At 37.5% G+C, this 20,968-nt stretch overlaps 1 protein-coding gene and 1 long non-coding RNA gene across 2 annotated transcripts in view; one reads left to right on the forward strand and one right to left on the reverse strand.

Moving 5' to 3' along the window:
- The window catches only part of tmem121ab (transmembrane protein 121Ab), a 76,457-nt gene that overhangs the window by 15,248 nt on the left and 40,241 nt on the right, over positions 1-20,968 (reverse strand). The window lies entirely within an intron of this gene.
- LOC137041661 (uncharacterized) overlaps positions 1-20,968 on the forward strand; it is an 82,844-nt gene that overhangs the window by 3,721 nt on the left and 58,155 nt on the right. Inside the window, exon 2 of the long non-coding RNA XR_010898135.1 lies at positions 10,304-10,478. This is a non-coding gene — a long non-coding RNA (uncharacterized lncRNA). The remainder of the gene's footprint in view (positions 1-10,303; positions 10,479-20,968) is intronic.

Below are 20,968 nucleotides of genomic sequence, written 5' to 3' on the forward strand. Positions count from 1 at the left end.
TTTCTCCCTTTGAGCAAGTTGATTCGTTTTAAACAACATTTCTGTTCAAATGTCAATCCAAATGTGTTCTTTATGCACAAAGAAGGATAAAAGGGATCAAAGCTTGTATGTATGAATAATTAATCCTCAAAGTGAAGAGAATAAGAGCAATTCTTCCCTCCTGTCACTCAATCCTACTGAGAAAAACAGGCGGCGTGAGAGTTCAGAGAGTAACGGGCAGAAAGACATCAAACATCATGTCTTGGATTAGCAATTAATGAACATCCAATTATTCTCCTTTCCTAATATAAAACTTAATAAACAGTCAAAAAGGCCTTATGGTGATCGTTTTATGTATTGATTTATGTAAACACACAAACACACACACACGTCTGGTTCACTATCTTTGCTGGAAATCTCCATAGGCGTAATAGTTTTTATACCGTACAAACTGTACATTGCATCCCCCCTCCACACACACACACACACTGCCCCTAAACCACATCCCATTCTTAATCCGTAGGGTTTAATATGGAGTTGGCTCACCCTTTGCAGCTCTAACAGCTTCAACTCTTCTGGGAAGGCTTTCCTCAAGGTTTAGGAGTGTCTTTATGGGGATTTTTGACTATTCTTCTAGAAGCGCATTTGTGAGGTTAGGCACTGATGTTGGACGAGAAGGCCTGGCTCTCAGTCTCCGCTCTAATTCATCCCAAAGCTGTTCTATCGGGTTGAGCTCAGGACTCTGTGCAGGCCAGTCAAGTTCCTCCACACCAAACTCACCGACGCATTGTGCACTTATGCGCAGTCATGTTGAAACTGTAAAAGGGGCCATCCCCAAACTGTTCCCTTAAAGTACGGAGCATACAGTTGTCCAAAATGTCTTGGTATGCTGAAGCATTAAGAATTCCTTTCATTGGAACTAAGGGGCCAATCCCAACGTCTGAAAAACAACACCACATCATAATCCCCCTCCACCAAACTTTACACTTAGCATGATACAGTCAGGCAAGTACCGTTTTCTAGGCAACCGCCAAACCAAGACTCGTCCATGGGATTGCCAGACAGAGAAGCATGATTGGACACTCAGAGAACACGTCTCACTGCTCTAGAGTCCAGTGGCGGCTGCTTTACTCCACTGCATCCCACACTTTGTGTTGCACTTGGTGATGTAAGGCTTGGATGAGCTGCTCGGCCATGGAAACCCATTCCATGAAGCTCTCTACACTGTTCTTGAGCTCATCTGAAGGCCACGGAAGTTTGGAGTTTTGTAGCTATTGACTCTGCAGAAAGTTGGCGACTTCTGTGCACTGTGACCCTCAGCATGCACTGACCCCGCTCTGTGTTTTTACATCACCTGTTGCTGTTGTTCCCAATTTCTTCCTCTTTGTTATAATCCCACTAACAGTTGAGCGTGGAATATTTAGTAGTGAGGAAATGTCAGGAATGGACTTATTGCACAGGTGGCAACCTATCACGGCCCCACGCTTGAGTTCACTGAGCTCCTGAGAGCGACCCATTCTTTCACAAATTTTGTAGAAGCGTCTGCAGGCCTAGTACTTGATTTATGCACCTGTCGCCATGAAGTGATTGCACACCTGAATTCCAACATGACATGACTTTGCGTGAACATACACGTCACTTTCTAAAGCCAAGTGGCGTGTTATCCCTATGCATTTTGAGCTATCTGCGTGTATGTCTACGCCGAATGTCTATCCCGAAACTAACCATTATGTGTGTGTGTGTATGTGTTATGGGTAGGTTTAGAGGTAGGGGCAGTGTATGGGGATGGAATGAAATGGCGTTGATAAACACGCTAAAAAGCAATTATTTGTCTTGATAGTATGCCAAAATGGCATAAGAATTGCGTATCATACATGCGCCATTTCATGAGATCAATGTGAATTTGATGACTTGGAGGGGTGTCCCAAAACTTTTGGCAATATTGTGCATGTGTATATGCTTGTATTTGTTTTAAATACATTTCAGTGGTTATTGCTGATTTTATTATAATTTGAATAAGTACCATATACTGAACATTACTTTTGTTATTTTGTTAGTGTTGATGAAACGGATGAAAAGGAAGTGTAATGAAAAACAACATCACACTGATCAATAAAAAGGATTGAATATGAATTCTTGTATCAGCAGCACAATGAACACATTGATTTGTAGGGCACGTAATGTTGTTCATTTATTTAATGATGAGCACTGTTCACCCTCAGGACAATAAATGTTCTTTTCCAGCGCTCATCCACAGTCTTTAATCTTATAATGTCAATATTCACTTTTTATCTCCTACAGTAATTCATTTTTTTTTTTTTTTAGGTGTGATTCTATTTTGCTGTGGTGAACAATCATCCATTACAAACTTTGAATCTGCGTCTCCAGTATTATAGCATTGTTGAGAAACACAACAGACAAAGCTGTGTCAAAGAAAACAGCTCAGCCTGTCAAATCTGCACAAGAATAATGACAACTAGAACAGTTTATCATGAGTTTGTTGAATTTGTCTGACAGCTAAGAACTTAGACCTGAAGTTTGAATGTTTTAGGCCTTTAAAGGTGTTGGATGAGATCAATATCTTAAGGGAAGATCATAAGTCAGAAAAATAAGTCATGCAAAGTTAAAACGTCTCGAGCGTTCTCAAGCAAATGTCTTTTGAGTTTAGTGGAAGATGAATTTAAATTTTCATTGGAGATTTTATGGATATGTTGTCAAGCCAACATAATAAATTATTTAAAAGTAAAATGAACAAATGCAGTAGTCAGAAACCTGCTAAAGAGTTACAAAAAAAGGAGAACCACTTAGAAACATCCAGAGTTTTGCCTGCTGGGAAATCTGAAACTTGCCAGAAATTACATTTTCGCAGGACATTTTGCTCTGATGTACTTGGGTAGTAAATTATTTTTCAGATGCAACGTATTTTTTAAACAAAATTCGCTTTTACATGGTGTTTGAAAATAAATGTGTGTCGGCAGTGTTACACAACCACCTTATAAATGGTAAAAATCCACCCACTCCTTTTAATCCCATAAATCGTGAGTCATGTCAGAACAAGCCGCTTGCATTTTCTATGTGACATCACACATGCTTAGACCCCGCCCACAACTGCTGACAGACTCCGCCCTATTAGCATAGACCCCGCCCTCAGTGAGCTGTACAGTCCACCAGGTTTATCTCCTTGCCACAGCATTTAACAGCAGTTTTCAAGTAAGAAATATATTCTTATTTAAGCTACTAAAGTTATTGCCATTATCAGAGTGATTTTTTTGTGCTTTTGTTTTGTTGTTTGATTCATATTAGTAACATAGCAGTAGGTCCTATTACACCGCATGTGATTTCTTTACTTGCTGTTTATGTTTACAGATATAACCAACTGTGTTTATGTGAACTTTCTGAACTAAGCACAATAAGACGTGAACTTGAACTTAGTTTTATTGTCATGGGACGCTGACATCTGACATCTATCTTTGTGCAGTGTGACTTCTCCTACGACGAGAGTCAAATATCTCCGTTTTTCGAGACAAACTATGATCAAAACGAGAGCTAGAGATTTCTCTGTAGGCTCCATTTCAGTCCCGCGTGTAATGCAGCTCACCGTCACCGAACGCGTCATTCATTGATGATATAAAACTCTGGACAGGTTTTCTTGGGCGCGTCCGTTTTTAGTGCGCCTTCACTATCGTGCAGTCTGACATTAATTACGTCCGGTTTTTGGTCCGTTTAGATGTCTTTGGTCCGTGTTGCGTTCATATATCAATCGAACCGCACCAGAGTTCGTTTGGAAGCGGACCGAGACCCATCTTTTTAACGGTCTCGGTCCACTTGTTTGGTGTGCACCAGGGTTCGGATGGCAGCGTTCACATATGTTCAAATGAACCGCAGTAACCGAGCAATCGCACCAGGGTGCGTTTTAATCGAACCAAACATGACAAGTGTGAACGCACCCTAAATGCATTTATTTATTTATTTATTCTATGGCACCTTTAAAACGCATTCAGATAATAAACGTTCTTGATGATGGAGAACTGTAATGTCATGTGAGTGTGACCGCGATACAGATGATTGCCAAAAACTAAAACATCTGCTTTTTTTGGAACGAGTATTGGAGGCAGGCTGTAAAGGCTCCACCCTCTTCTGGAAAGCGGCAGCTCATTTGCATTTAAAGATACATGCATGTATTTTCATTTTTTTTTTAAACTCTAAAATGGGCGTTTACAACATGGTATAATAATAAATGATCTGTGGGGTATTTTGTGCTGAAACTTCACACACATTCTGGGGACATCAGAGACTTATCTAATCCTGAGACTAATCTTGTAAAAAGAGATTTTTTAAGTTAAATAAAAAAAAAATTAAGTTAAATATTAACTTTTACGTTAAATATACACTCCGTATTTTTGTTTCTACATTTAGCTCCATTTATGTTCTGGATGGTGCCTAATTGTTGCTTGAGTGGGTTTGTTCGAATCATTAACTCTTGAGTATGAGCAATAGTGATCGTAGTCTTAGTAAACACCACTAATAAATAAATATTGTTTCAAGTAGCTCATTAATAATAATCAGCAACTATAACAGGTTTAACTGTGCTTACTTTGCATTTAAGTAAATGCTTCCAATCCAGACAATTATGTGCTAATTTGCTCCAGTGTACAGTAATTTCATCTGGAGCGGGCCTGAGCTCTGTGTGATTTATTTAGGAGCTTAAAGAGATAAACACATTACTTTTTGTGTGCAATTAATAAAATAACCTTTTATGTTAACATCACACTCACATCAGGATACCAAATCCACAAGTCTGCTAAACCTCTCTTTGGATTTTTTATTGTTTTTGTTGTTCATAAGTCAAATGATATTCTAGTCACTATATGGTTTATAATGTTTTGAGTAGCACAGGTTTTATGGCTAGAAGTTTGTTCAGATCAATAACTCTATTATGAGCAGCAGTGACTTGGTAAACACAGATAACTGATTAAAATGAATCTAAAAGCAACTCAAGATCAGAGCAGAGAAGACTAACCCCTCAGAGCAAAGACTTGATTTTTCTATCAGTCGTGTTAATCACTGTGGTGGATAAAGTGATGAAAGTATCTACTCTGTATTCACCAAACACATCCAGCTCAGATAATCACTCTCTCTCATGCTCTCCAGAGCCTCAATTAATGCATGGGATTGTGATTATACCAGCCATTTCACCTTCAACACTCACGGATTAACTCAACCAAAGGTGAAGACAATGTCAAACTGTTGGTTTCAGGATCAGTCCATTCCTGATATAATGTCCAATTTGACCTGATATTGCAAATTTGACTGACAATTCATAAACAATTTCAAAAGGTCTAGAGGTTCAATCAGGAATGGACCGATTCCTGAAGGAAGTGACATTTTATTCACTTTTGCAAATGCAGTTTTTTAAAAATGTTATTTAAACTCCTATTTGGAACAAAACAGTTTACATGTCTGGGGTCAGTTTGATTTTTTTTTTGTGTTTTCTGTTCTCAAATGCTGCATTTTTTTGATGGAGAATACAGTAAAAATTGTGAAATATTACAATTTAAAATAACTGTTTTCTATTTGAATATATATTTAAAGTGTAATTTATTCCTGTGATCAAAGCTGATTTCAGCATTATTCCTCCAGTCTTCAGTGTTACATGATCCTTCAGAAATCATTCTAATATGAGGATTTATTATCATTGTTGGAAAGAGTTGTGCTGTTTTGCTGCTCAAGAAATCCACTATATTGCCAAAAAGTATTGGGAAAGGAACATCCCTCAAAAATCATTGAATTCAGGTTTTCCAATCACTTCATGGCGAGAGGTGTATAAATCAAGCACTAGGCATGCAGACGCTTCTACACACATTAGTGAAAGAATGGGTCGCTCTCAGGAGCTCAGTGAACTCAAGCGTGGGGCCGTGATAGGTTGCCACCTGTGCAATAAGTCCATTCCTGACATTTCCTCACTATTAAATATTCCACGCTCAACTGTTAGTGGGATTATAACAAAGTCGAAGCGATTGGGAACAACAACAACTCAGCCACATAAAATCACAGAGCGGGGTCAGCACATGCTGAGGATCACAGTGCCCAGAAGTCACCAACTTTCTGCAGAGTCAATAGCTCCAGACCTCCAAACTTCATGTGGACATCAGATGAGCTCAAGAACAGTGTGTAGAGAGCTTCATGGAATGGGTTTCCATGGCCGAGCAGCAGCTCATCCAAGCCTTACATCCCCAAGAGCAATGCAAAGCGTGGGATGCAGTGGAGTAAAGCAGCCACCACTGGACTCTAGAGCAGTGAGACGTGTTCTCTGGAGTCAATCACGCTTCTCTGTCTGGCAATCTGACAGACGAGTCTGGGTTTTGGTGGTTGCCAGAAGAACAGTACTTGCTTGACTGCATTGTGCCAAGTGTAAAGTTTGGTGTAGGGTGGTTATGGTGTGAGGTTGTTTTTCAGGGGTTGGGCTTGGCCCCTTAGTTCCAGTGAAAGGAACTCTTCAGCATACAAAGATATTTTGGACAATTTTATGATCCCAACTTTGTGGGAACAGTTTGGGGATGCCCCCTTCCTGTGCCACCATGACTGCGCTCCAGTGCACAAAGCGTCGGTCCATAAAGACATGGATGAGCGAGTTTGGTGTGGAGGAACTTGACTGGCCTGCACAGAGTCCTGAGCTCAACCCGATAGAACAGCTTTGGGATGAATTAGAGCGGAGACTGAGAGCCAGGCCTTCTCGTCCAACATCAGTGCCTGACCTCACAAATGAGCTTCTAGAAGAATGGGCAAAAATCCCCATAAACACACTCCTAAACCTTGAGGAAAGCCTTCCTAGAAGAGTTGAAGCTGTTAGAGCTGCAAAGGGTGAGCCAACTGTCATTAAAGTTAATCACGTCCCAAAACTTTTGGCAATATAGTGTCTCTCTTCTTATCAATTTGTCAGCATATTTTGATGAATATAACATTTAGAAGATCAGCATTTATTTGAAATAAAAACATTTTTTGACATTATAAAAAATAAATGTATTTACTATCAGGTATGATCAATTGAATGCATCCTTGCAAAATAAGTTTTTTAATTTTTTTTTAAACAGAAATCTTTTGAATGGTGTTATCTGCATATGTTAACACTGTAGTATCACGTGTCTGTATAGTTATATGCATATGCTATTTGTAGTGTTGTCATGTTCGTTTATGGTATTTGGGATGGAGGTGCATGTAGAATCTATGGTTTTGTAACTCAAATATTTGTGACAGGCTATACTCAGGGTTTTATGCATAAGGAAATAATGGCAAATGTCAACGTGTTTTGAAATAACGCAGGAACTGCTTTTCTACAGACGTCAAAACTGCTCCAGCTAATCGAATTACATCAAAGTTTAATGTTTAATTCAGATTGAGGCTCACGCTGTGTCGATGACAGCGACGAGTCTCACATCGCAGCATTACAAATCACAGGTTTACACATTTATTGACATCAAATTAATTAATGTCATTTACTCTGACTAGAAGCATAATGCAAAGCTCTCTGTGTGTTTTCAAGGTCATAGCTGACCTCAACCACTACAGCCTAAAGCAGAATCATGTCTTCAGTCCAAAAAAAAAGCTCTAGACATTAATACGTTTGACACTTAACCATCTGAGGTTGCTACCGAACGCTAGTGGAAATCTACTGTTGAATTATGCAGATTCAGTGCTGCAAAACCCCATCTGCACAAAAACATTTTAAGTGAATAAATTGCATATAAATATTTTCTGGTAAAGCACTTTAAATTAAATAATTAAGAACATGTTTCGTGTCACGTCTTCCTTCCAACATTTTATTGGAAAAGTTGCACCAGACACATTTCTGGCTGAGGATCTGGAACGGCTTTCCTCACGTCAATCAGATTAATTTTGTCTGCACATCAGGATTTAGCCAACCAACAGGGTCAATTAATTATAGACAGTTACTGTATGTGCGCATCCATGTCTTTTATTACTCCTTGACAACAGGGGTGAAACGAAGGGCAGCGTAACGTGCCAAATTTAAAAGAGATTGTGAGCGTGGACGTTTTGCCAGAAATGTCTCTGGATGGGTGAAGAGATCTGCCAATAGCTTAAGAGGCAATGTGCAATTAAGACTGAGAAGTTCATTAGGCAATGGAGAAGAAACTTTCCCGAGGGGTGTGAACTCAGATTTCGATGCTAATATTAAGCGAGTGTGTAATATTGCTGTTTGAGTCCCTCCAAAGTGAGTTCTTCTCTATATCAGTGTCAGTGATTCTGAACTCCCTCAAACGCCTCCATTGCAGTCTCTGTTATCTTGCGGGAATGAACACGACACAATATTCCTCATTTAAATAATTAATGCAGAATAAAGGGGTCTGGTTGAGTTAGTTAGTAGTTGACACTGGAGAATAGACACAGGGTGCTTCCCAATTCTTATTTGTGCATCCTCATTTCCTTTCCTAGCTTCCTTTCCTCGTTTCTTAGCTCCGCCATTTTCAGGATGCGAGGAAAAGACGCGAGTACGGAGGAATTGAATCAAGTGAAATGATATATCCTCGCTCCCTTTAACATCACTTTAAAGCATCGTCAATTAATGATGACTCTGCACCGCTGGATTAGTCGGGATTTTTGAACACTAGAGATAATTATTTATATTGTGAGCTTCAGCCTCCACAAAATACCACATTTGTCCAGATTTGAATTAATATTACCAGTTATTATTAACAACGGATTCCAATTATTAACTGCTTTTTATTCATTGTATAGTATTAGTTTCTATTTGTTTCTTTCATTTTCTTGTGCTTTGATATAATTCTGCAACTGTCAGTTATTGTTATTTGACAAATATTTGTGTCTTGGACATGTAAACATAATAATAATGATGAATAAACTGTGGCACAATGTGAAGAGAGAGGAGAATTAATGCGTACATCACGTTTAGTTAATAAAACACTTCCGTAAAGGATCCACCAGTGTATCCTCGCTCATGACTCCTCAGGAAGCCTCCTCACTCCTCCATTCTCGCCTCCTCGCGGTGCAATTAGAGAATTGAGATCTTCTGATCTCGCTGAGCTCCATCGGTTTCTGGGTCATAGGATGGAGGACGGAGGTGCGAGGAGGGATATTGAGAAGCACCCACACTAATGGACATAGTGTCATTGACGTCACCCGTAGATTTCTGAAGAACATTTTTCAAGCGTCACTCCCTCATAACCAAAAATTTGCAAAGAGGCGATGCGTGGGTGGAGCTGAGGGGCCTGGTTGCTGAAACCATGCCCACCTAGCCTGATCAAGTTAGCTCAGACTAAGGAGCTAATGCATTATGCTACTGATAACATAGAGGTTGCTAGTCGGGGCATTGGTGGTAAATACAACTTAAATTACTACAGTGTCCAAAAGGTCATTATAAATGTATTTTAGCTTAAAAAGGGTTGTGGACACCACAGTCCTCATTCTGTTCCATTCTGTCTATTCTTGAGTAATTACTATTAATTAATTATTTATGAAATGCAGGCATAACATTATATGACAACATTATATGTTTTATATAGTTTTTAATCTACAGCTAATCACAGTCTGTTGGATTCTGGAGTATAGTAAAGTTCGAAATAAAATTATAAATAATAAAAAATATTTTATTCACTGCTTGAGCCCATACTACTTGGACTGTCTGGTAGTACAATTGACCGTACAGCAAGCCATATTATTTGGTAATTGTATGAAATAATCCAGAAATTTCAGCGGCTGGAATTAGCTGAGGTGACGTGGCGGCTAACAGACAGCAGACAAACGGCCATCCACCTGTCACTCAAGAGGCCACGCCCTTAATTATGCAGAACTTTAAGGCTTAATATAATTTAAACGGATGAGTTGTAAATAAAAGTTTTTGCAACTCATCATGAAGGTCAAAGTGTCTTAAAGGTAAAAATTAGCTCTATAGACCAGAACCACTTTTTGTACCAGGGTGAAAACCTTTTTTTTCTGCTTTAAAGTTGGCTTATGGTAAGGGGCAGGACATTTCCCAAAACATGCTCTAATGGCTTGACCAATCACAACACACTGGTCCAGCTGACCAGTCAGAGCACATTGTGCTTTTCAGAAGGAGGAGCTTCATAGCGACAAGAACTAAACAGAGTGTTACTGACAGACTGGAAAGAGAGGAGCCGCAACAATGACAAATATGGGGAAAATAAGGTGTTTTTTGAACATTAAAGCATGAGAACCTCTTCTAGAAGACGTTAAAAACAAAATCAAGACTTTGAAAAAGGGCACAATAGGTCCCCTTTAAAGCTCAAAAGATAACTCTACTAACAAATAATCCTGTTTTCCCACACAGTGACAGTGGAGTTTTCCGTCATGTAGACGCTTCGGGTGATTTCGGGCTGCCAGCCGTCCCATCACAACAGAAGCGCTGAGCCTGGAGGAGGAGAGCGGAAACGCAGCCGAGACGCAGCTGTCTCTCTTCAGCTGGAATTACTGTGGCTTTCAAAGGAACTCAAGGACGAATTGGGGTGAGAGATCTGATGTGCATTTATTTGCATTTGACAGGTGACTGAAGATAGTGAAAAAGATCAGAATGACCTCAAACTACTTCTGAAGATTTGTACCTTTTTTGTACGAGAACACGTTATTAAAAATTGAATGCAATATATACACATACATTTATAAAAATGGGAATACTATATTAAATATAATATATTTTGGGGTTGACTCAGACACATTCTTCGAATAAAAAAATATCAATTTGGCATATTTTTCAATTAACAAGCAAGTTTGGTCTCTTCTGTCTTTCTCACTCAGGGCCTTTTCTCCGTTCTGCTGCTTCATTAAATGGCTCACACGGCGTCTTTGTTTGTGATAATTATCCAAGGCGTCAGTCATTAATTACCCGCTCATTTGCATTTGTGCACGCAAACCCCTTTCTCGATCTGCCTGTCAAACGACACAAGCGTTCACACACTTGATGAGTCAATGCTGCTGAATCTGACAGCTGACATGCCATTCACTGAATGTAGATTCTCCTCTCCTTTCAAAAGCAAAGGCGTAATGAGGAGAAGAGTGCTGTTGGGAACCTTTAGATGAGAGGGAAAAAACAGCATGCAACTGAAAGATGATTGTATAGGCAGACACCTTCAACATGCATTCATAGAAAAGTTAAAACATGTTTTGAAAAATAGAACATGATATTAAATAGCAAGTAAGTTAGTAAATAAATACCTAAATAGTAAATAATTTAAAGTAAATAAACAAGTGAATAAGTAAGTAAATTATTTATTTATTTAATAAATAAATACATGAATACATAAGTAAAAAATAAGTAAGTAAAAAAATAAAGAAATAAATGGTATTGTGGCATTAAATTGTCATGGAAAAGATATATAATTTATATATAATTATTTTATGTTATAATAACTGAATATATATATATATATATATATATATATATATATATATATATATATATATATATATATATATATATATATATATATATATATATATATATATATATATATATATATATATATATATATATATACATACATACATGACTTTTGTTCCTGCTGATATCTAACATGCATTATTAAATCTGCATTGAATTGTGAATATGTGCTTCTGGAGCTGATTGTAATGTTTGTGATGGTGATTTGAGTGTTTGTACAGTCTGCACAACATCACAGATGGAACGTCTTCCTGATACACACTCTGCCCCGTCCTCTGAGACCAAACACAGTCAGGTCTTTCTGTACCAATCCACCAGAGACCGAAAGAAACCGAGAGAAGTTTCCGTTCCTTCCAGAACACTCACATGAGACACGTCGGCTTTAACTTAAAACATAAGAGTGAAATATGCAAACAAAAACAACATTAAAAATAGACCCAGAGCTGTGGGCCCTCTGAGATTAAGAAGAATAACTGCTTCTATCAATCCAAGAGCGCATCGTAACGCATTTGGCTCGTTTTTTCTTTTGGACTCAGAGCTAGAGTCACAACAACAACTAGGCTACTGTGGTCATCTCCTGCACACCAGTGTTTGTTTCATCTGTCATGCCTCTAGCATGAGGTGTGTGTGTTTCTGTGTGAGTTTGTTGTGTTTGGAACTATTAGAAAGTTTGTTAGTGTGTTACCATAAGTCTAGGCTATGTTCACACTGCAAGCCTTAGTGCTCAATTCCGGTACTGCTCAGATCAGATTATAGGCATCACAGTTGTTATTCGTCATACTTATTATTCTTCTGGGCAAGAGTTTGGTGTGCTACTCCTTTATTTTGTCTAAGTGATCGGACATGATGTTCGCACAGTTGACACAAAAGAAAGAATCCCCCCCAAAAATCCTATTGACTTGCATTGACAGAATGTTCAGAATGTTCAATTTCATTTACACACACACACACACACACACACGCACACGCACACGCACACGTGCACACACACGCACAGCTTTTGAAGCCGAATTCACGCGTCGCGCAAATTGAGACTGTCACGCATAATCAATGCTTGTTCAAAAATATTTGGTCGATCTATATCCTCGAAGAATCCCAGGCAGCCAATCGAACATTACTCGACAGTTCAGCACGCTACTGTTACCACACACACCCCTCCTCAGTTGAACTGCTGACAAGGTTTTCATTTTTTTATAGTCTATGGTTGTCAACTTTGTTGTCATGACAGCGTACGCACATGCAAGACACACTGTGAAGGAACTTTAGATGCGCGCTTTCCAACCAAAAACACCGCCATCATACTATTGAAAAGAGATGGTGTGGGTACAAGAAAGACTGGGAAAATAAATATTTGTGGCTGAAAGGTGCTGAGGGGGATACCGAGATGGCTTTTTGTAGTGTCCCACATCGTCCCTCAGAAACATACCCCTTGTCCCCCTTCGGGCCTATTAGCAGGTGGTCACCCTAGCATGCACACACACGCACACACACCTGGGGCCTGAAATGTTTGTTTTTGTGAAATGTGGGGACATTCCACTGCCGCAATGGTTTTTATACCGTACAAACCATATTTTCTATCCCCTTACACTGCTCCTAAACCTACCCAACACACACACACACACACACACACACACACACACACACACACACACATACACGTCTATATTACCAAGAGGGGACTATCACTCTACACTATCCAAGAGGGGACCTGTGTTTCTAGTCATTTTGAAGAAACAAAAATGACATACAAAATTTTCTTTTAAGGTCCTTATTCACAATATAACTTCAAATGAGAATTTTTTTATTTTTTTAAAAACATGCCAAGAGGGGACCTGAATGATGTCTACCTATCCAACAGGGGACCTCCATATATATATATGCCATCTCCACCATTACATGTCTTTACAAATAAATAACATTGTTTTTTAAATTATATTAAATGCAGTTAAGCTTCGTACAGACTATATAATGTCTCAAGTAATAATATGTCTTTTTATAATAACTGTGCTCTTTTGAATGTACTGATAAGTATTTATTTGTAACCTAAAATATACTTTAATGCCATTTATTTTGAAGCTTATTTTTAAATATATTTATTACACAGTCGCAATAAAGTTACAAGATGTAACATCAAGTAACACACTACACTTACTTAGTCCACAAGTCTTCTTGTGCTTTCGTATGTTAGTCAACACATTAAAATAAGTTAACTTGTTTACACAGGCATCTGGTATCACAATATGCACACATAAATAACACAATATACCTTAGACAAAACACCTAATACATTACAGGAAAGTCATTTCTTTAAGAAATTCATTCTCTGTTGTGTCTTCATAATTACAGTATATGATCAGTCCACATCTCTCATTTAAGATTATTGTCAGGTACACCAATGCATTTACATTTGTGCCTGATTGTATTAGCTGCCTATTCAAATATAGTTTCTACTCTCTAAAATCCCCCCCCCCCCCCCCAAATCATTTTTTCTTGAGATTTTAAGAGTGAGATTTTATTTCTTGCACCAATTACAAAAATAAAATAAATCAAGGACTGGACAAGCAGAAATTGTTCTTTAGGGTTATAAGGTCCCCTGTTAGATAGTAAATCACGACGCCTGTGTGTTTGCTGTGACATTTCTTATCATCACAAACACACTGCAAAGATTTAGAGTTTTTACAGCAATACCTGAGTTTAAAGGGTTAAATCAAGCAGAAATAGCTCTCTAATGTATTAATTGCAGATCATTATTGAATAGTGATTACGTTACACACACACTGACTCAGGTCCCCTTTTAGATAGTAAATCACGACGCCTGTGTGTTTGCTGTGACATTTCTTATAATCACAAACACACTGTAAAGATTTAGAGTTTTTACAGCAATACCTGAGTTTAAAGGGTTAAATCAAGCAGAAATAGCTCTCTAATGTATTAATTACAGGTCATTATTGAATAGTGATTACGTTACACACACACTGACTCAAGTCCCCTGTTAGATAGTAAATCACGACGCCTGTGTGTTTGCTGTGACATTTCTTATTATCACAAACACACTGCAAAGATTTAGAGTTTTTACAGCAATAACTGAGTTTAAAGACTTAAATCAAGCAGAAATAGCTCTCTAATGTATTAAATGCAGGTCATTATTGAATACTGAATATGTTACACACACATTGACTCAGGTCCCCTGTTAGATAGTAAATCACGACGCCTGTGTGTTTGCTGTGACATTTCTTACTGTCATAAACACACTGTAAAGATTTAGAGTTTTTACAGCAATAACTGAGATTAAAGGGTTAAATCAAGCAGAAATATCTCTCTAATTTATTAATTGCAGGTCATTATTGAATAGTGATTACGTTACACACACACTGACTCAGGTCCCCTGTTAGATAGTAAATTACGACGCCTGTGTGTTTGCTGTGACATTTCTTACTGTCATAAACACACTGTAAAGATTTAGAGTTTTTACAGCAATAACTGAGATTAAAGGGTTAAATCAAGCAGAAATATCTCTCTAATTTATTAATTGCAGGTCATTATTGAATAGTGATTACGTTACACACACACTGACTCAGGTCCCCTGTTAGATAGTAAATCACGACGCCTGTGTGTTTGCTGTGACATTTCTTATCATCACAAACACACTGTAAATATTTAGAGTTTTTACAGCAATACCTGAGTTTAAAGGGTTAAATCAAGCATAAATAGCTCTCTAATGTATTAATTGCAGGTCATTATTGAATAGTGATTACGTTACACACACACTGACTCAGGTCCCCTGTTAGATAGTAAATCACGACGCCTGTGTGTTTGCTGTGACATTTCTTATCATCACAAACACACTGCAAAGATTTAGAGTTTTTACAGCAATAACTGAGTTTAAAGGGTTAAATCAAGCAGAAATAGCTCTCTAATGTATTCATTGCAGGTCATTATTGAATAGTGATTATGTTCCACACACACTGACTCAAGTCCCCTGTTAGATAGTAAATCACGACGCCTGTGTGTTTGCTGTGACATTTCTTATCATCACAAACACACTGTAAATATTTAGAGTTTTTACAGCAATACCTGAGTTTGAAGGGTTAAATCAAGCAGAAATAGCTCTCTAATGTATTAATTGCAGGTCATTATTGAATAGATTTAGAGTTTTTACAGCAATACCTGAGTTTAAAGGGTTAAATCAAGCAGAAATATCTCTCTAATGTATTAAATGCAGGTCACTATTGAATAGTGAATATGTTACACACACACTGACTCAGGTCCCCTGTTAGATAGTAAATCATGACGCCTGTGTGTTTCTCTCCTCAACCCCCACAACCCCCCACTCACAATTTACATTTCAATAAGGGAAGACTTGAAAAACCAGTTTGTGAACCACAGGCCAATAGAGCTCAAACTACCAATGTGGCAGAACCCTTCTCAAATAAACTAGAGAAGATGCTGGGATTTGACCAGCCAAATTAAACTAAATTACAGTTTTTACAATCGCTAGGACACATTTCTCAATACTTTGGTCATTTTCAAAATCCTTCACACAGTTCTACAAACCAACTTTCTGCTTCACAGCAGTTATTTCACATTCAAAATCCACAAAAACTAACAAAACACTTAATTCATGACTCAAATCAAGTGCCAATGATCCACAGTTTAGCTCGCACAGACTGAAGTTGTGATCGCTGTGTGAAGAGTTTTGAAAAAGGGACTATTAAAGTTATTATTGAGAAATGTTTCATAAAAGGAAATTTTATATCATAGCTTAACTGTGGATCAACACTGCTTTAGCACAAACGCATTCAATGGCAACATCTTTCAATTTACCTGAATTCTTTGCTCACTTTGACACAAACACAATCAAAACTTTGTTCTACAGGCCAATTTGCACATCATTACATGCTGTTTTCAAAAGTGTTTAACTTATGGACAAAACAATAACATAATACAAAACTGAATGAGACAGCAATTAACAACATGTATACAGTAATATTGTAATGTAATTTATCCTGCTAAAAAAATCAAACACTATCAAAGCAACTTTATTGAAACTGAACACCAACACAAGTGTTAGGCCATTACCATCCATTCAAAAGAGGAAACTTAGGAATAATGTTGTACTGTAATGTAAGTATGCAGTGAATTATAGCAGTACAGTGTCATTCTAGTTTTGTAAAGTTATTTTAATTCTATAATGTTCCTGATGTTAGTGTTGATGTAAACCTGTGCTGCCAGTGCTCTGGAAGAGTGAGTTGATTTGTAAATGTAAAATTAACTGCTGTGAAGCTGAAAGTTGGTTAGCAAATTTATAAACTCCTCACTCAGTTCTCCTAAAGATTGGTAAATGTGTCCTAGCGATTGTAATTTCATTTCATCATGTAATTTCAATTTATTTTTGGCAGTGTATTTGGTCTAGGACATAGGTAACAGTAGTGAGGTTCTGTGTCTCACCTGTGAGAGTCTTCATGCATTGAAATGTAAATTACTGGTGGGGGGTTGAGCAGCAAACTCAACACACACACTATTCTCTATTCCAATTTCAAGAGCACACCTAAACCACTAGCCCAAACACATTACAAGTGAAAGCACAAATAAATACAAAAGATATGATCCACATGAAATAAACAGTGCTTTTTGGGATGGCCTGTCAGTAGTTGTAATATAACACTGTATTGTCCTCACTGTAAAAAAAAAGAAAAAAGAAAAAAAAAAAGTGTTTTTTCTTTTCTCAAAGTGTATGTTCACTTAACTGAACCTAACATTAGCAACTATGTTTACTGGGATACTTCCTATTTTTTTAAATAATTTTGTATTAATTTGTCCACTTAAGAGTAAGAAGTCCTGAAAGAGAGCTCAGTTTAGCATTCGTGGACTGTCAGAGATACAGCTTTTGGGCGTGTGCTTCAGATGTTCATGAATATAGCACATGAGTAATGAAGAGCCTTCTGAAGCAAAGTGGCACGTTTGTGTAAGAACAATGTCCATATTTTAAACTTTATAGACTAAACTAACTATTTTTATTGAAAGAAATTGTGTTTTAGTGTTATTATGAAAAGAGTAACCCCTGACGCTAAGTTTTGTTTAGCTCTAGTATCTTCTCTCTTCAGTGTTTGTCAGTGCACATACGTCAAGGATTCATGGGTGAAGAAGGGTTACTCTTTAAAGGACAACTCCGGTGAGAAATGACCCTTGGGGTAATTAACAGATGGTGGTTACCGAGTAGATCTTCTGTGGGATGCGTTTTCATGAAAATCAAATGTAAAGAGTTTTATCTCTAAAAACAGATTTGAGCGACGAACGCTGTGCTAAGTGATGAACTGTTACTTGGAATCTCATATGGGCCATTGTTTCCGGAAGAAAGCACTGAACGCAGTAGAGAGAGAGAAAAAAAAAAACTCCATGTAATTAGATTTCACAAACTTAATTCCTATCGACCAGCTCACTTAGCACAGCGTTCGTGGCTCTAGTCATCGAGACTGTTTTCCAAGATGGCTGCTGTCCGTGAACGCATAATGGACTGTCTTTATAAAGTATCTTCTTATTAAACTGTTTGTACTCTTACAAAGTTCTCAATGCTTCAGTTTGCATGTAGGGACCCTCATCATGCTGCCGTGTTACTGTGAGGCTATTTTGAGCCTTGTTAGTCGTATTAGCTAGCGATTTAATTTCACTTATTCCATGCCCCATAGACAAACATTATAAGCTAATCTGTGTTTAGAGATTAAACTCTTTACATTTGATTTTCATGAAACCGCATCCCAGAGAACGATCTACTCGGTAACCATCTGTTAATTACCCCTAGGGTCATTTCTCACCGGAGTTGTCCTTTAAGCGCAAGTTGATTCGTGTAGCACTGTAAACCGAAAGCTAGTATTTTAGTCTATAAATATTTAAATATGCACTGTAAAAAAAAAGGTTGTTTTTTGTTGGTTTAACCTAAAAAAGTAAGTAACCTGGTTGCCTTAAAATTTTGAGTTTATTGAAATTAAAAATTTGAGTTGATACAATGAAGGAAATTTGAATAATAAATAGAAACTCAAACTATTTTTGTATCTGAACCACATACAAATTTGATAAATCATGAAAATAGCACTATTTGGCATGTTTCACTGCATCATAAGAAATAAATCACACACAATTACCCAATATGCTTAAAAATCTTTTAAGAATATTTTAATAAAGGTTGTCAAATCTCAAAAAATGTTCATTGTATAATTTTAAGGCAACCAGGTAACTTTTTTTCGAAATAATATTTTACAGTGTGGATATTTTTATTACATAAATGCACCGCTTCAGAAGGCCTTTATTAACCCCCAGAGCTGTGTGGATCAGTTATATGATGGTTAGATGCACTTTTATGGACCGACAAGGCACTGGCATTATAAAGCTGGGAAGAGCCAGGACTTTTTAAATATAAATTTAAATAACTCAGATTTTATTCATTTGAAAAAAGAATGTCATATACACTTGGGATGACTTGAGGGTGAGTAAATCATGGGCTATTTTTCATTTGTAGGTGAACTACAATTTACATTTTGATAATAATAAATAAGGGAAGACTTGAAAACCCAGTTTGTGAACCAAAGGCCAACCTAGAGGAAAGGAAAATCAAACCTGAGATCTCCTTCTCAACTCACATCTTTCTCCTAGACAGAAATGAGATCAAGTGAACATCAAATTGAGACATAAGGTCTCAATAAGTCTCCTGCTTCTCACATGTTTATCCTGAGACAAAAAATGACATTCTCTCATGTTTATCTTCTCTAAAGTTTCATAAGAGATCTCAACAACATCACACACTGTGCTCTGATTTGTCTCCTTGGCTAGAGAGACTGGATTGCTCATATGTGTCTCCTCTAAAATTTCAGAAGGGATCTCAACAGTATTGCATGCTGTGCTCAGACATTTCTCTTCAGCTAGATACTCTGGAACTCTCACTTTTGTCACCTCTAAAAAGGTTCATAAAAGATCTCAATAACATCACACATTGTGCTCAGAATATTCTCCTTAGTTAGTCTCTGGCACTCTCAAATTTGTCAAACAAATGTTGGTCACTTTTTCAAAACTCTTCACAGAGTGATCACAACTTCAGTCTGTGCAAGCTAAACTGTGGATCATTGGCACTTGATTTGAGACATGAATTAAGTGTTTTGTTAGTTTGGAGAACAAGTTTTGAAAATGACCAAAGTATTGAGAAATGTGTCCTAGCGATTGTAAAAACTGTAATTTAGTTTAATTTGGCTGGTCAAATCCCAGCATCTTCTCTAGTTTATTTGAGAAGGGTTCTGCCACATTGGTAGTTTGAGCTCTATTGGCCTGTGGTTCACAAACTGGTTTTTCAAGTCTTCCCTTATTGAAATGTAAATTGTGAGTGGGGGGTTGTGGGGGTTGAGGAGAGAAACACACAGGCGTCATGATTTACTATCTAACAGGGGACCTGAGTCAGTGTGTGTGTAACATATTCACTATTCAATAGTGACCTGCATTTAATACATTAGAGAGATATTTCTGCTTGATTTAACCCTTTAAACTCAGGTATTGCTGTAAAAACTCTAAATCTTTGCAGTGTGTTTATGACAGCAAGAAATGTCACAGCAAACACACAGGCGTCGTGATTTACTATCTAACAGGGGACTTGAGTCAGTGTGTGTGTAACGTAATCACTATTCAATAATGACCTGCAATTAATACATTAGAGTGCTATTTATGCTTGATTTAACCCTTTAAACTCAGTTATTGCTGTAAAAACTCTAAATCTTTGCAGTGTGTTTGTGATGATAAGAAATGTCACAGCAAACACACAGGCGTCGTGATTTACTATCTAACAGGGGACTTGAGTCAGTGTGTGTGTAACGTAATCACTATTCAATAATGACCTGCAATTAATACATTAGAGAGCTATTTCTGCTTGATTTAAGTCTTTAAACTCAGTTATTGCTGTAAAAACTCTAAATCTTTGCAGTGTGTTTATGACAGCAAGAAATGTCACAGCAAACACACAGGCGTCGTGATTTACTATCTAACAGGGGACTTGAGTCAGTGTGTGTGTAACGTAATCACTATTCAATAATGACCTGCAATTAATACATTAGAGTGCTATTTATGCTTGATTTAACCCTTTAAACTCAGTTATTGCTGTAAAAACTCTAAATCTTTGCAGTGTGTTTGTGATGATAAGAAATGTCACAGCAAACACACAGGCGTCGTGATTTACTATCTAACAGGGGACTTGAGTCAGTGTGTGTGTAACGTAATCACTATTCAATAATGATCTGCAATTAATACATTAGAGAGCTATTTCTGCTTGATTTAAGTCTTTAAACTCAGTTATTGCTGTAAAAACTCTAAATCTTTGCAGTGTGTTTGTGATAATAAGAAATGTCACAGCAAACACACAGGCGTCGTGATTTACTATCTAACAGGGGACTTGAGTCAGTGTGTGTGTAACGTAATCACTATTCAATAATGATCTGCAATTAATACATTAGAGAGATATTTCTGCTTGATTTAACCCTTCAAACTCAGGTATTGCTGTAAAAACTCTAAATCTTTGCAGTGTGT

Source organism: Pseudorasbora parva, chromosome 15, assembly GCF_024679245.1.
Source record: "Pseudorasbora parva isolate DD20220531a chromosome 15, ASM2467924v1, whole genome shotgun sequence".
Lineage (NCBI taxonomy): Eukaryota > Metazoa > Chordata > Actinopteri > Cypriniformes > Gobionidae > Pseudorasbora > Pseudorasbora parva.